Source organism: Ambystoma mexicanum, chromosome 8, assembly GCF_040938575.1.
Source record: "Ambystoma mexicanum isolate Mex_15411 chromosome 8, UKY_AmexF1_1, whole genome shotgun sequence".
Taxonomy (NCBI): Eukaryota; Metazoa; Chordata; class Amphibia; order Caudata; family Ambystomatidae; genus Ambystoma; species Ambystoma mexicanum.
This window is the reverse complement of record NC_090929.1, coordinates 382,271,987-382,287,432: the sequence shown is the minus strand read 5'-3', so window position 1 is coordinate 382,287,432 and position 15,446 is coordinate 382,271,987.

The window sequence follows — 15,446 nt, the reverse complement described above, 5'->3', positions numbered from 1 at the left end:
TTGTGTTCTATCAAAACATTATTTTTTGTGTGTTCAATTACTTAAATGAGCTTTAACAGTCGGACAATGCACAAATGTCTGTAGAGCACCCTTGCTATGCCTTTCTCCCTCAAAGTCAGTCAGGGCTGCACAGGTCCTCCCAGAGAAACCTTATCTTTTTAACATGTCTCCTATGCAGATTATTTAAAATAGGAAGTGATTAGTGATAGGAAAAGGTACTTTTTTCTTTAAATTATATACGCTTTTAATAAGCTATTTAATTGTGACTTTTGTGTGATTAGAAATGATGGGGGTACAGAAAAAGCTGTGTGAAACAATGACTTTGTTCTGCATTTCATTTCATTTTGTGTCTGTATGAGTGTTTTGTAAGTTCTGATTAAATAGCATTCTGGAGCTTGTAGGCTTTCAATCAGAAAAATCATTTTACCGCCACTTTTTCCACTCCACAGGACTTGGAAAATGACCATCTATGATTGTAACTTTATTGGTAAAAGCAAGCAGATTCCAAATCTTGAATTGTGGGAGAGATTTAGATTTTTCCAGACACATAGTGCAAAAGTGAAGTGAAAAGGCAATTTTGCCTATGTTTTGCTATTTACTTTTCCAGTACTTTGTGGAAACAATTCAAATTGCATGTAGAGGCCCTTTTGCCAAGAAGTGCAAACAGTAGCAGTCTCCTCTATGCAATTTAGGGTTCAAAACATAATTGCCCCAATACTCTTTTTCATCAACCCGATTCAACAATGATGAACACATTGTCGGGTTGGTTTTTCACGTGACTTGTGCATTTTTAGAGTGATCTGTATTAAAGTGAGTATTATTATTTGTTATTGTTTATGGCTTATTACAAACCTTTACAAAAAAGTTAGCAAAGTAAGAAAAAGAAACTAAATAGATGGAAAGTGAAAGGTGATGAGAAAAATCAAATACAGGAACATTTTTATTTTCATGGCTTACAATCATTGGTATAAAAGTATGCAATTCATAGCAATACCTTTGTTTTCCTATAAATCATCCCTATCACTTAAAGCTTCTTTTATATGCAGACTAACGGCTATGGCAAGCAGGGTATAAATACCATTTCAAAATCTGTACAAAATGTGACTTGTGTGAAAAGACCCAGCATTGTAATATTTTAGGTATTTAAAACCAAACTTCAATATGTGTTTGTACCAACTTTAGCTGGGAAGATGTGTGGTCAAGTACCTACATTTCAGGCTACGATGACATTCTGGCTTTACCATTTAACCAAAGTGTGTAATTCTGGGAAAAACATTTAATTTCACTGTGTTTCCTGCCAAAATTAGGAGCCCCTAGAAGTGATCCAGTTTGCAATATGGTTTAATAGATGGGAATCTCAGGGGTCAGGGCCAGCCAAGGAGACATACACACATCTTTACTTGGAAAATATAAGGTCACATTTATTTAATGATCAAAATTGTGACATTCAAAATAGCAAAGTAAATATGTCAAATAAGAAGTCATCATGGACAATTGCATATTATAAACAGTATAGAAACAGTATGTACCAGACAATAATGTATAGGGGGGTGACAGAGTAGCAGCAGCCGCTACTCCCTGCCACATCCAACCGGGAGTGATGCCAGGAGGCCGGAAACCCTTCAACCTCCACTGTCTACCTCCTGATCCCACTCTCACCTGCATGCTAGCACTCCCACACAACCTCAACTCAATAAATATTAGCTGAAAAATTGCACCAAAAATACAATGTTGTGCTTCAAAATGTCATTTGTAAGAAACTAAATATCCAATTCCTTGCTTCAATATTTATCGAGGAGGAGGGGGCTGTCTTTCACAACAAAATGGCTGGACCACAAGCACCTCCTGCATGGCCTCCTGGGAGTAGCCACAGTATTCAGGGAGGTATTATTGAGCGCACAATATGTTAGATGGAATAAGGACTGGTATCCTCATGCTCAGCCCCTACAGAGGAGGAGATGGCATCATCCTCGATTAACCCCAACCAGGCTAAGAAGACATGGTGGGGGAAGGGTGGGGTAAGTGGGAGTGATTGTAAATGGGAATGGTAGTCAGGGGGAACTGATGTAAGGTGATAGGGGGTGATATTGCCACACTATTGGTTCTGCGTCTCTTTTGCTCTGTACTGCTTTTTATATCTCAATTATAGCAGTATGTTGAAAAAAGGTACAAAATATATTTTTAGGGCATGAATAATTGGGATTAATCTCTCAGACTCTTGTTAAGGGCAGAATACAGCTTTCACTTTTCATTTTTGCCAAACATTTTCCATATGGAGATGGGGGAAGCATATAGAAGATGAAATGAGTAGCCAAAGGAAGTTCAAAGTAGTGAGGGAGCTTATGGAAGGAAACACAGGAGCAAATGGAAGAAGAGAGCAGAAGACTGTGGAATGGGGACTGGACAGCCTGTGATTTCGGAAGGGATGAGCAGGTGGAAGGTGAGAGCAGGTTTCCCATTTGAACCCATTGAGTGAACCTGGGCAAATCACCTCATGTCATGAAAACCTGGTGAGGTGAACAGGCTGTTTCCAGATAGTCATACATTTAAACATACAGCTCCAATAGTAGAAAAAGACAACTTAAAAAACATGTAATATTTGTTGCACTCATGACAGTGATTAACGAGTCCCACCATAAACTCCGCACCCATGCCGCACCTACCCGGGACCATCTGTCAGCCTTGCCCAAGAATTAATTTGGCTTAAATCTGCCGGGAGTGCACTCCCAACAAGCATCTTTATCAGACATTCAAGTAGTCTTGCGGATAAATATGTCAACCCTGGTCCTAACAACCTGGGTTTCAAGCCAGGCTTCTGCACCTTATAAAGCAGTCTAACAGACTAAAGAAGTTAAGGGCAAATTAAGGGCAAATTGATTTTTCAGATCCAAGAAGAAATTTTTTGCCGGATCACGAATCTGAGAAAAGTGTGGCCCCCCTGATCACAAACCTGGCCCACCCAGATAAAAATTCCTGGAGCCGGGCCTGAAGGGTCATAATAACTGCACCTCTGATATATGAGCAATGTAGACGCTCTATCTGGACATTGTAACTTGTAGATTCATTGCTAAAGTTAGTAAGAGGTGATGCATTTCTTCTCTCTCTTTTGGCCATTGTTCTCCTGCCAGATCTGCACTTCTGCATTTTCAGACCTGCATATCGTTTCTTTTCTTGTTGCACATCTTATCTTAATACCCTTCCTCCGTCCAAAGGTTACTTCACGGAGAACTACCCTTTATGCAAGAGTTGCAACATTTCAGTTGTCGCCATATCTGTTGCCATTTTAGCATGTGCTTCAATTCTTGCCTTTTGTTTAAACTTCCCTCTGCCCAAATGCAAGGACATCTGCCAATGTTCTTTTATAATGTAGCCATATGGAGACAGCAGGTATCTTCACCTTTCGGGATGTAACATGAAAAAAGTATCACATATCCGTAGCTTGTGGGCTACAAAACATCCCCCTCGGCCACACACACACAAAGCTTTAAACATGGTCACAATTGATAAGACAGTTCTGGTCGATGGCGAGTATAAACGTGAGGTGACAGGGGGGGTACAATATTTTATGTTATTTGATTAAAATGGTTGGCAGTTCGATCAGAAGCACTGCTCATTACACAAACAGCCAGCAATGGATGTGCCATTAACAGAGTGACTAATGACATGTCTGTAGCGATAGGCCAGGTGTTGGAGGGGTAGGGTGTGTAAACATGAAAAGGGGACACTTTCACTAATACGGCAGGTGCACTGGCCATATGAGTGGAAAGGGAAGACAGGTAGAGCTGTGAGGGAGGCTGATGAAGGAGGGGCCAGATGTGAAAGGGACCTTGAAGGCCAGACGAGCCCAGATCAGGACAGAGGCGCAGGGGTGCTCCCGAACCCCATCTGGGGAGATTACACAAACACAGTGCCTCAATTCCAGATAGAGATGCCAAATAACCAATTGCACTAACCATTTACCCCTCTGCATACACCTCTCAAACTCTAAACCAAACACATCCACAAACTTACAGCACAACAAACCGCACAAACTTCAATACATGGCAACAACAAAACAAAAACACACATAGACTCGCACAACGGCGCGCGACGACTACCGGCCGCAAACACCCCAGGCCCAGCCAATGGACCCACCGGGCTGAGGCCGCCAACAGCACATCACTGCTCTCTTGCACTTTTGCAGCTTCCTCCCACTAGCCGCCCCTTCCCTTCTTGTTTCAGAGCCCCCACAGAGCCAGGGGACCACTCTGGTGGTGATAGTGCGCGGTACAAATGTCCTTTAGCATTAACATTAACATGCCATAAGGCCCGCCCGATCAGCCTGCAGCATGACACAAGTTGGCTTTCAAAGAATTCCGGTGTCTGTCATCCCCTAGTCTCAGATTTAAGTGGTTACCACACGCTTCGTCCCTTACCCCTCCTAAGTCTCTCTGCCTTGGTTCCCAGTCTCTGGGTTCAAGGGGTTCTGGTACCTTTCTTCCCTCAAGCTCTTAGTGTCTTTTCTTCTTGGTTCTCATACTCGGGTTTAAGAGGTTCCCATAACCTTTCTTCTCTCCTCTTCTAAGCATCTCTTCCCCATGGTGCTCCCACACTCTTCATCTTTTTCTATCATTTGCTAACTTACCATTTATTATAACTCTCAGATGTAAGGAGGAGTTCCCGCACCCGTCTTGCCTCGTGGTCTCTCTCTTTTGCTATTTAACTTCCCTACTGGGGCAACTGTGTTGAACTCCTTTAATTTTCACTGAGGTACATTTTAAGAGGGAGGTTGTCACCACTTGTGTTAGGGCCCTGACTTCTTTCCTCTTCAACCCCTCTCTATTCCTAGTCCAGTCCTGCTGCTTCTCCATGACATCCCACATGCTTTTTCCTCCCTCTCATTGTGGTCTTGACCCCTTCAGATAGAGGTCTCATTCCTAGCACCTGCCTTTGGCCAAACGTGCCCCCTCATGCCTTCCTAATATTGCTAGCTATGGTCTTGCTTGCTCCCTGCACATCCCACTTGTGGTAAAATCCAACTTCATCCTGATGTCTCTGAGCAACCACCTCCTTATATTTCCAGACAAGCTCCTGCTGGTGTTGACAACAAACAACCTGTTTATGTCTCCAACCAAGCTCCTCCTCCTAATGTATCCCACCACCCTTCTTATTTCTCAAACAAATCTCTGCCTTCTGATGCTGCAAAACAATTGCATGCCTATCTCTGAAACCAAACTCCTCCTTCTGATGTATTAAGTTATCATCCTCCTGTTTCCTTCAACACACAGTCTCCTGATTACTTGAACCACCCTCCTCCTTGCATTTCAAACCAACATTCTCCTCCTGATGACTTAACCCAGACTCTTCCTGTGGTCTCCAATCAATCTCATCCTGAGGCCTCATCTCCAACCTACTCCACCTTCTACTCTGCCTCCAAATTCCTTCCTCACTTTCCAACTTGCTCTAACTCCTGCCACCAGCACCTGCTCTAAAACACGTAGACAGCCTGACTGAAACGCTGGGCTTATATAGTTCTATGGGGTCCCCATGCCTTTCTTTTGGTGTAAAAAGATTAGGGAGTGAGTGATTATTCTCCACAGGAATGTTGCATGAAGAAGAGCAAAACGAAATAGCTTTTTTATTTGGTGACATTTTCTCCCTTGCACTTTTTGGTTTTGCACGGCCAGGAAAGGAACACAGCATCAATTTCTTCAGTGGACTCACTGCGCAAGTAGTAAGAAATGGTGTGCCTTTGATATGTGTGCACGCACACTGTGCAAGTCCCATAAGAACATCTAGTGTGCCCTTGATGTCACTATGGCCTAGCTGTGCATGCATAGCAGAAACATGTGGGGTGTCTCTAATGTTGAAGCTGATGTTGGCCATGGATGTTGAAGTAATTCACATTCTTCGCTTCATAGTTGCTTTCAATCTGGGAGCTCAGCTCTCTCAATGGCACAGTACATACAAAACATATATTCTGTGTTTGTATACAGGGCTTCGGTTTTGGGCTATGGGAGACAATGTACCCTCAAGTCCATTTGTAGTCAAGTGTCTAATTGTGGGAGCTGCCTCCCTTAAAGAGACAATGGACCTGTATGGCCTCATTTGACGGCCCTCTACCTTGGGACAGGAACAAAGTGTGGGTAACCAGGGGATACTTCCCATAGAACCTCATTGCCGATCATTCAGTAGCTCACCTAAATAGATAGCCCCCGAGTTGGGCAGGGGACTTCGTTGAAACATGCCCTCTTTGTTAATAACTGCATAACCTCTGTTAATTTTGAAAGAAGTCTTTTGTCATGAATCGCATAAGGAACCCACATGTATTATATGCAATCACAGCCTTCAAAAATAATTCTAAGATGAGTAGATTGCACACTTTAAACACAACATTGGGATATCCAGTATGTTGAACAAAAGTCACATTTCTGTGCATTGTCTCTTCTAGAAAAATATGTTACACAAATTATTTAAGGCTAGTATGCACTCACTCTACGTAAAACAAAACAACAAAACCTGTTCAAAAGACCAGACCTTTAGTTTCAGCTCTTTGCTTTATGATAAGGTAAAGTATTCCTTGTTGCTGTTTTCCTTTGTTTGAAGTGCATAACTAAAACACATGATGAGCAAAGAACTGCACCCACAACAAAAGAAGACTCTGTCAATAACACCTAAAACATGTCGGGGACGGCAGTTTTGACAATTCCACGGAGATGTACACCCTTTTTTAATGGCTGACTTGGCTTCTGACCTTACCTATCTTATGCCCAATCTTCTATAGAGAATGAGCAGAGATGTGTGAGCCAGCTCCCTGGAGGAACGTTCCGCAGACAACCAACAACAGAGGTGTCTCAGCAGGCAGCGAAGAACTTAAAGGAATAGTGCGCTCAAAAATGTTGTTGTCCCGAGCGTTCGGGCATGTGGTTTTAAGCAAACTGTGAACGATCGTAAAAACATTTCCTATGCACCTTAACATAGTTTTCCGCGCTTTTACACATGCGAAATCAGGCAGCACGGCACGGCCATCTTGTGCTAATCTTATCAGTTTATCCATCACCCTAAGTATAACTGCCCCTGCAGCACTAAATCATATCCCCCGCCCCTGAAGCTGACATCACTAGATGCGTACGGCCCATTTCACAATGAGAAGGCACATCTTGTGTCAACGTTCTATGTGCGCCAGCTAATGACGTGTCTCCAGGAAATGGCAGGATGCCTCTTTCATGAATAAGTATAAACAGACCCCTTCTCATCAGACAACATCAGAGTTGCTTTTTCTATCATTTCACTGTCTTTTTTTGTATATCCTGTGACTCGTTTCTGCTCTGTTCAGCTATCGTCGTTGCTCGTAGCCTGTGCAAAACAATACTAGCATTACTATTGATTTTAATTTTGTTGTATAATGGCAACAAAACAGCCCTACCAGTACGAGCCAGAGTATTCCGAGGTGGAATTAGTTAAAAGAGAAAGATGCGGAAACGATGGGGCATCGGACGACAGTTGGGAGGACGAATCACCAGATCATAAACCTGAGCCTAGTCGCATGGACGACGTCTCCACCTGGTGTACCTGCAATCGGTGCGAGGTCATGCCAACCGAAGAGAAGAACTGCTGCTGCAAAGAAAACTCTGGATGCTTGGCCTACATATTAGAAGGAGACACACCACCGCTATGCATTACCGAGCTGCATGACTTCAGGGCAGCCTGCCTCACAAGGTCCATGTTGCGGATTATGATGGTGCTTATGCACACACTTTGCACAACAATTCGCCCTCGCAATCCAAGTAATGAGTAAGTGTACTCTAGATCTGATGTAACTTAGGAAACCTAACATTTTAGGTTTGTCTCCTATATTATCCTAACTTTGATGTATAATTTCCAAATAAATGTAGTCTGGCAATTCAATACATCTCTCGCGATTTGGGGAAATCATAGTGGTCATCTTATGTGTCTTTCAGGTACAACCATGAAACAATATTTCTCTGTCTCCCAAATGTTTTGGATTGCATGGGTGTACACTTTTGTAATGTGTCTACACTTTAAATCCCAAGTCGATTGATCCATGAAGTCACATTTGTACTGGCAACTATGCCATAGGATACAAGATTGCATTTTCAATTAAAGTTTGTACACTTATCATGTTCATTTAAATACAGTTTGTATGTTTCTCTTACACGGGTGGTACAGGCTGGCGGCCTATCGTGCGTTTACATGGTGGCTTCATGGGAGGCTTGGATACTGCGTTCGACAAGTAATACCTGCCTGTGGCGTTGGTGCCATTCGAGCCAAATTCGCCAGTGACAGCGGTCAGTACAGAGGATTTTCCTGCACTGTGCTGCAACCCGAAATATACAATTTGTAGTACATTTGTGCCATTCACATCAGCAACAAATCAAAATAAAAATCATCATTTATGAATAGTTTTTTACATTTTTCATTGAATCAAGGACATGCTCACTTGTCCTGGCAGGGCTGCCAGGGTGAGAACAGCCAAGGTGCCAAACACCAAGTACACTTCAAAGGTATCTTCCGCACAGGGGCCATTGTACACATGGCCTAACCAGACCCAGCATCTCCAGGCTGGCTCCCATGAAGCAGGCCGCGCCCCTGCAAACCACATAAGCGTGTCTCCCTTCAGCAGTGTTCCGGACCTTGTCTGCACACCTCTTGCCCATCCATCCCCCCTACACTATCAATGGCAGTTCGCACCTGTGGCCGTGCCCTCCCAAGTGGGCTGGCAGGGTGGGAACGGCCAAGGTGCCAAACACCAAGTACACTTCAAAGGTATCTTCTGCACAGGGGCCATTGTACACATGGCCTAGCCAGACCCAGTGCCTCAAGGCTGGCTCCCATGAAGCAGGCCGCGCCCCTGCAATCCATATAAGTGTGTCTCCCTTCAGAAGTGTTCCGGACCTTGTCTGCACGCCTCTTGCCCATCCACCCTCCCTCCACTATCAATGGCAGTTCACACATGTGGCCGTGCCCTAACAAGTGGGCTGGCAGGGTGGGAACGGCCAAGGTGCCAAACACCAAGTACACTTCAAAGGTATCTTCCGCACAGGGGCCATTGTACACATGGCCTAACCAGACCCAGCATCTCCAGGCTGGCTCCCATGAAGCAGGCCGCGCCCCTGCAAACCACATAAGCGTGTCTCCCTTCAGCAGTGTTCCGGACCTTGTCTGCACACCTCTTGCCCATCCATCCCCCCTACACTATCAATGGCAGTTCGCACCTGTGGCCGTGCCCTCCCAAGTGGGCTGGCAGGGTGGGAACGGCCAAGGTGCCAAACACCAAGTACACTTCAAAGGTATCTTCTGCACAGGGGCCATTGTACACATGGCCTAGCCAGACCCAGTGTCTCAAGGCTGGCTCCCATGAAGCAGGCCGCGCCCCTGCTATCCATATAAGTGTGTCTCCCTTCAGCAGTGTTCCGGACCTTGTCTGCACGCCTCTTGCCCATCCATCCCCCCTCCACTATAAATGGCAGTTTGCACCTGTGGCCGTGCCCTCCCAAGTGGGCTGGCAGGGTGGGAACGGCCAAGGTGCCAAACACCATGTACACTTCAAATGTACCTTCCACACAGGGGCCATTGCTCACATGGCCTCCTCAGACCCAGTGTCTCCAGGCTCCTGTCATGATGCCTACCCCCGGGGATCCAGACCACATCCAGCAACCCCAGAAGCAGGCATCAAGTTATCCTAAGCAAGCCCAACAACCCCTGCTAGGGGCTATTTGGGTCCAGTCCTGGCGCCTATGGCGCCAGGCTCATGTGGAGAGTCAGTCCTGGCGCCATAGGCACCAGGCTCCTAGATTACAACTTACCTGATGCAGACCATGTTGCAGACGTACCTGATGCAGACCATGCTGCAAGAGCTCCAAGCCAAAAGAGGCTTGGAAGGGACTACTTTACTTAGGGACTATTTTTTACTCGGGCGGGGCTGGGGAGAAATACTTACCTGGGACTACTTTGGAGGCTATTTAAACCACGCCCAAAGAGCAGCACACGCTTCACGTTATTCTGCATCCAGCAGCGTAACGCTCACCATGCCTGCAAGTCTGCATCCAGCCTTCTGCCACACCCGCCTCGAGTTTGGAGCTCCTAGAAAAAGGGAGAAAGAAGGAGAAAAGGTTAGAACAAGAGCAATACCTTTAATCCTTACCTGAATTCCCGATCCATCGCGCCTTCGAGCTGGAAGAAAGAAGTTATTTTATGCGCGTCGCCTCACCTGCTGCAGCGCCGCGCTAAACTCACCGGCCTTCGCAGCATCTTCACATTCCCCTGCATCCTCCTGCATGTCCCCGCCGCACTCCGGCACCTAAGGAGAAGACAAGAACAGCAAAGTGAGCCAAGGGAATACACAAAGGAATATTAGTTACCACCCCATAGACTAACCTGATTTTACCACCAGGGGTATTATTCCTCTTCACGGGTCGGCGCAGCTTCCACTGCATCTTCGCCGAACCCTGGCCCCTAAGGGGAAACAAAAGGACAGCAAGGTGAAACAAAGGGACTAACAAGGGGATCCCTCCTCACCACAATAGACTTAACTGATTTTACCGCCAGAGGTATTATTCCCCAAGACTTCATACTTTCTCTCAGCGCCTGAATAAGGGGGAAAGCAACAGGTTACATATTGACATTATTTTATCGAACTGTGTTGGAAAATACAAATCCTTACCAGAATACTACCGGTTGCCACGAGGAACTCTTCATTAGGGTCAAGCTGCAACCTGCAAGGAATCGGGCAAGAGTGAAAGTCAGGCATTTGAACTCTTACGAACTTTATACTTACGGCGTCTTGCCGGGAATCTCGGAGTCAATATTGTTCTGGAACTCACCAATTCCTTCGAGCCAGTGAAGCAACTGGTTATCAACGCGCCCCTGCGCTCAATGCAGGATGGAGAGCTCATCTTTTCAAACCATCAGGTGAGACTATAAGAGGGGACATCAAAGGTGATCTGTGGGGAGAACAGCGGGGGTGGGGGGATTTACCCTCAACTCCACGGGTGGTTAATTCCCTTTCTCCATTTGCAGAAGAATATTCCTACGGGCCAAGCAAACAAAGCTAGGTGGGCGAGTCCAGTCCGTCATCTCGGCCTTATGCGTCACATTGGTGGAGACCGCAGCTGTCCAGTTCCGATCGACGCCTCTGTGGGAGAAAGGTGAGCGTAACAGAACGCGAAGCCTACCCACAAATTCCCACCCGGGCGTTATGGATACCTCAGAGACTGACCAATTGGGCCAATTACTAGGGGAACTGAGGGCTGAAGTGCATTCCGCCCATCAAGAAACCAATGCTCTTAGGAGAGAGCTGATATTGTCAAAGGAGCGAACTGATGACCTTGCTAGGCAACTATTGCAAAGCCAGGCTGGACAAGCACCCCTACCTGGTTCCGGGGGAAATCCAGCTCCTGTGTTATCGAGTAACCCTGTGCAAATAAACCTGCCAGGAAATATTCCATTAGCTCCACCCGAACGCTTTGCCGGAGAACCAAAAAGGTTCGCCGTGTTTATGAACCAATGCCGCTTGAACTTTTTATGCAGACCTAGAGCCTTCCCAAACGATCAAGCCAAGGTAGCCTTTGTATTGTCATATCTCAGCGGCAGTGCAGCTGATTGGTCAATTCCACTAGTTACTCAGGATTACCCAATTCTTCGGGATTTTCAGGGCTTTCAAACGAGCATGGAAAGACTATTTGCCCGGCACTCCCAAGGACAGGCCCTGGATAACGAACTTTTGTCCCTATGACAGGGTAACCAGGACCTTCTATCCTACATCGCAACCTTTAATAAGTTGATAGTGGAAACTGGATGGCCTGAAGTAAAACGAATCACGTTATTTCATCGAGGGCTTCGAGGGAACTCAAGGATGTCTTGGCTCAAGTCGTGAACCCACCTCAAGACTGCGCTGAATATATAGACTTAGTGGTCCAGTTAGATCACAGACTTCAGAACAGAAAGGCTGATCGAGCCAAGTTTGAGAATCAGGTGTTGGTCAAAACCCACGCTAACCCCAAAGGAGCAGATGCTTTAGAACCCATGCAAATCGGAGGGGTTAAAGGATCCTTAACCCAGAAGGAAAGAGAAAGGAGACGGCAAATGCAATTGTGTCTATATTGTGGAACTTCTGGCCATTTTCTACGGGATTGTCCTGTAAAACCACCCAAGAAGGTGGTAGGAGCTGCTGATAAAAGCCATATGGAGTCAGACTCGGGAAACGACCACGCCCGACAAGCATAGAGGTCCGCTTGCCGAGCTTGAAGAAGGATACTCAGACCTCGCATTTCATCATACCAATGGTCCTCGTAGATCCAGGGCAGCCATCGCGTATGCAAGCAGTAAGGGCATACATTGATAGCGGGGCCATAGGAAACTATGTGGACTATGAAGTGGCTTCCAGGATGAATCTACCTCTCTGCCGAAAAACCACCTCAGATGTCATCACCACAGTCGATGGAACTGAAATTGCCTCTGGGCCTGTAACTCATTCCACCGCAGAGATGACACTAGTGGGTCAGGATTGGCATCGAGAGACTATTGTGTTTGATCTAATCAAAGCCCCACAGTTCCAAATAATACCGGGGATACCTTGGTTGGAAACACATAATCCTTGTATTGATTGGCGAGAGAAGAGAATAACCTTCCCGGATTGTAAACAAACCTGTTACCCAAAGAAAAGTCAGAACGCAGGCCTGGCCACAGTAACCATAGCAGTCATGCAACTACCTCCAGAATACCAATAATTCCAGGATGTCTTCCAAAAAGAACAGGCAAACACCTTACCTCCTCACAGATCGTACGATTGTCAAATCGATCTCATACCCGGTGCACAACCCCCTTGTAGCAGGAACTATGCCCTTATGGAACCTGAGAACCTTCACCTACGACAATACTTAGACCAGTACCTTGCCAATGGCTTTATTCGCCCATCCAAGCCCCCTGCATCTTCAGCTTTGTTCTTCATGCCCAAAAAGGAAGGTGACCTCAGAACGTGCATAGACTACCGCGCATTGGACCAGATAACTGTTAAGAACCGATACCCATTGCCTCTGATCCCTGAACTACTAGACCAAGTGAAGGACGCTTGTATATACACTAAATTAGATCTCTGGGGGGCATACCATCTGGTACGTGTAAAAGAAGGCGACGAATGGAAGACTTCTTTCCGCACTAAGTATGGGTTATTCGAATACCAGGTGATGCCTTTCGGGTTGTGCAATGCACCAGCAGCCTTCCAATACTTCATGAACGATGTCCTTCGTGAACTCATTGACGTTTGTGTTGTCGTATATATCGATGATATTCTAGTATACTCCTCTTCAGAATCTGACCATGTGAAGCACGTCCGAGCAGTCCTTGAAAAATTGCGCCAGCACAAACTATATGCAAAACTGGAAAAATGCGTTTTTCATGCCACAGAAGTTGAATTCCTTGGGTTTATCCTGACCCCAAAGGGAGTCCGAATGGACTCACAAAAGGTGGACGCAATCCTTAAGTGGCCATCACCAAGTTTAGTTAAAGGAGTACAAAGCATGATCGGCTTTGCCAATTTCTACCGCAGATTCATCCCGGATTTTTCACATGTTGTACATCCCATCACAGCACTCTTGCGAAAAAATAAACGCTTTATGTGGACTGAAGAAGCTGAAAATGCCTTCCAAGAGCTGAAAGCGAAATTCACGTCTGCACCTGTATTAAAGCACCCACGCCCTGAACTTCCATACATAGTGGAAACTGATGCATCCAGTCTAGCCATGGGAGCTGTCCTGTCTCAAAAGGACCCTGAAACTGGCCAGCTTCACCCAGTAGCATTTTGGTCCAGAAAGTTCTCGGCACCCGAGATAAACTATGCGGTTACCGACAAGGAGTTATTATCCATTAAATCCGCCTTCAAGGCTTGCAAGCACAATCTTCTCGGTGCCAGGCATACCATTACTGTGATCACGAACACCGGAACTTACAGTATTTAAACACAGCCAAGGCCCAATCGTCACGTCAACTCTGATGGGCATTGTTCTTTGCCGAGTTCAATTTCGTAATAACCTATCGACCAGGTTGTAAGAATGGTAAAGCAGACGCCTTATCCCGAATAGGGATGGGAGAGGCAGAAGTGAACCCAGAACCAGTACCTATAATTTCCGAACAAAGAATTCTTGGCATGACTACTCTACATACACTAGAGGACATTCAGGTAAAGATCCAGCAACTCTTTGATCCTACAGCCCTGGAGGACTGGGTAAAAAAAGGCCCGGACTACTCTGTCACCAATGATCTGCCTTATTACCAAGGGTGGCTATTTCTGCCACACAAGGAACTACAAGAGCTAGTCATTTCCCATTATCATGATACCCTAATGGAGGGGAACCCAGGTATTGCAAAAACTGAAGCTAAAATTAAAAGACAATTCTGGTGGCCCAACTGGCGAAAGGATATTAAATCATTTGTGATGTCTTGTGGCATTTGCGCCCAAAACAAAAGTCAAAAGAAAAACCAGCTGGACTCTTACAACCTTTAGACATTCCACCTAAACCATGGCAAACCTTATCGTTAGACTTTATTACTGATCTACCCCCATGCAATGGATTTAACACCATTCTAGTTATTGTGGATCTTTTTTCCAAGATGGCCCACTTTATTCCTTTAAAGGGATTACCTTCAGCTTCAATCCTGGCCAAGCAGTTCCTCGAAAACATTGTTTGCATACACGGATTTCCGTCCATATTGGTCTCTGACCGGGGCAGTCAATTCATTTAACATTTTTGGAAAAAATGCTGTCAATTGGCGCAAATCGATGTGAGGTTATCGACCAGTGACCACCCCCAGACCGATGGTCAAACAGAGAGGACCAACCAGACTCTCGAACAATACCTGCGTTGTATGTTACATCAGACTGAGAGTAATTGGAAAGACATTTTTTGGATCGCCGAATATGCATACAATAATTCAGTACACTCTGGAACTGGACAAAGCCCCTTTTATACCTTATATGGGCACCATCCTCGAACCTCAGACCTTCACTCACCCCAACACTTAGAAATGCCCGCAGTGGACCATCTGCACGCTACGATTACACAAGCCTTTAAGGAAGCAACTACACATTTAAAACAGGCAAAAGAAAAATACAAGAAAGATCCTGATCGGCATAGAAGTGATACTCCACAATACCAGATAGGGGACCAAGTATGGTTAGCCACAAAACATATACCTCTAAAGGGAACACGTACCTTTAACCCCAGATATTTGGGACCTTACTCTATTAAGGCCATTATCAACCCGGTGGCTGTCAAGTTGGACTTACCTGCTAATATGCAAATTCACCCCGTCTTTCATAGTGCAACCAGGGAAAAGACTAACCAAGCCACCAGACCCTATCCTTGTAGATGGAGAACCCGAATTTGAAGTTAAGAACATCCTGGACTCCAAGCTGATAAAGTCAAAACTCTTTTATTTAATCGACTGGA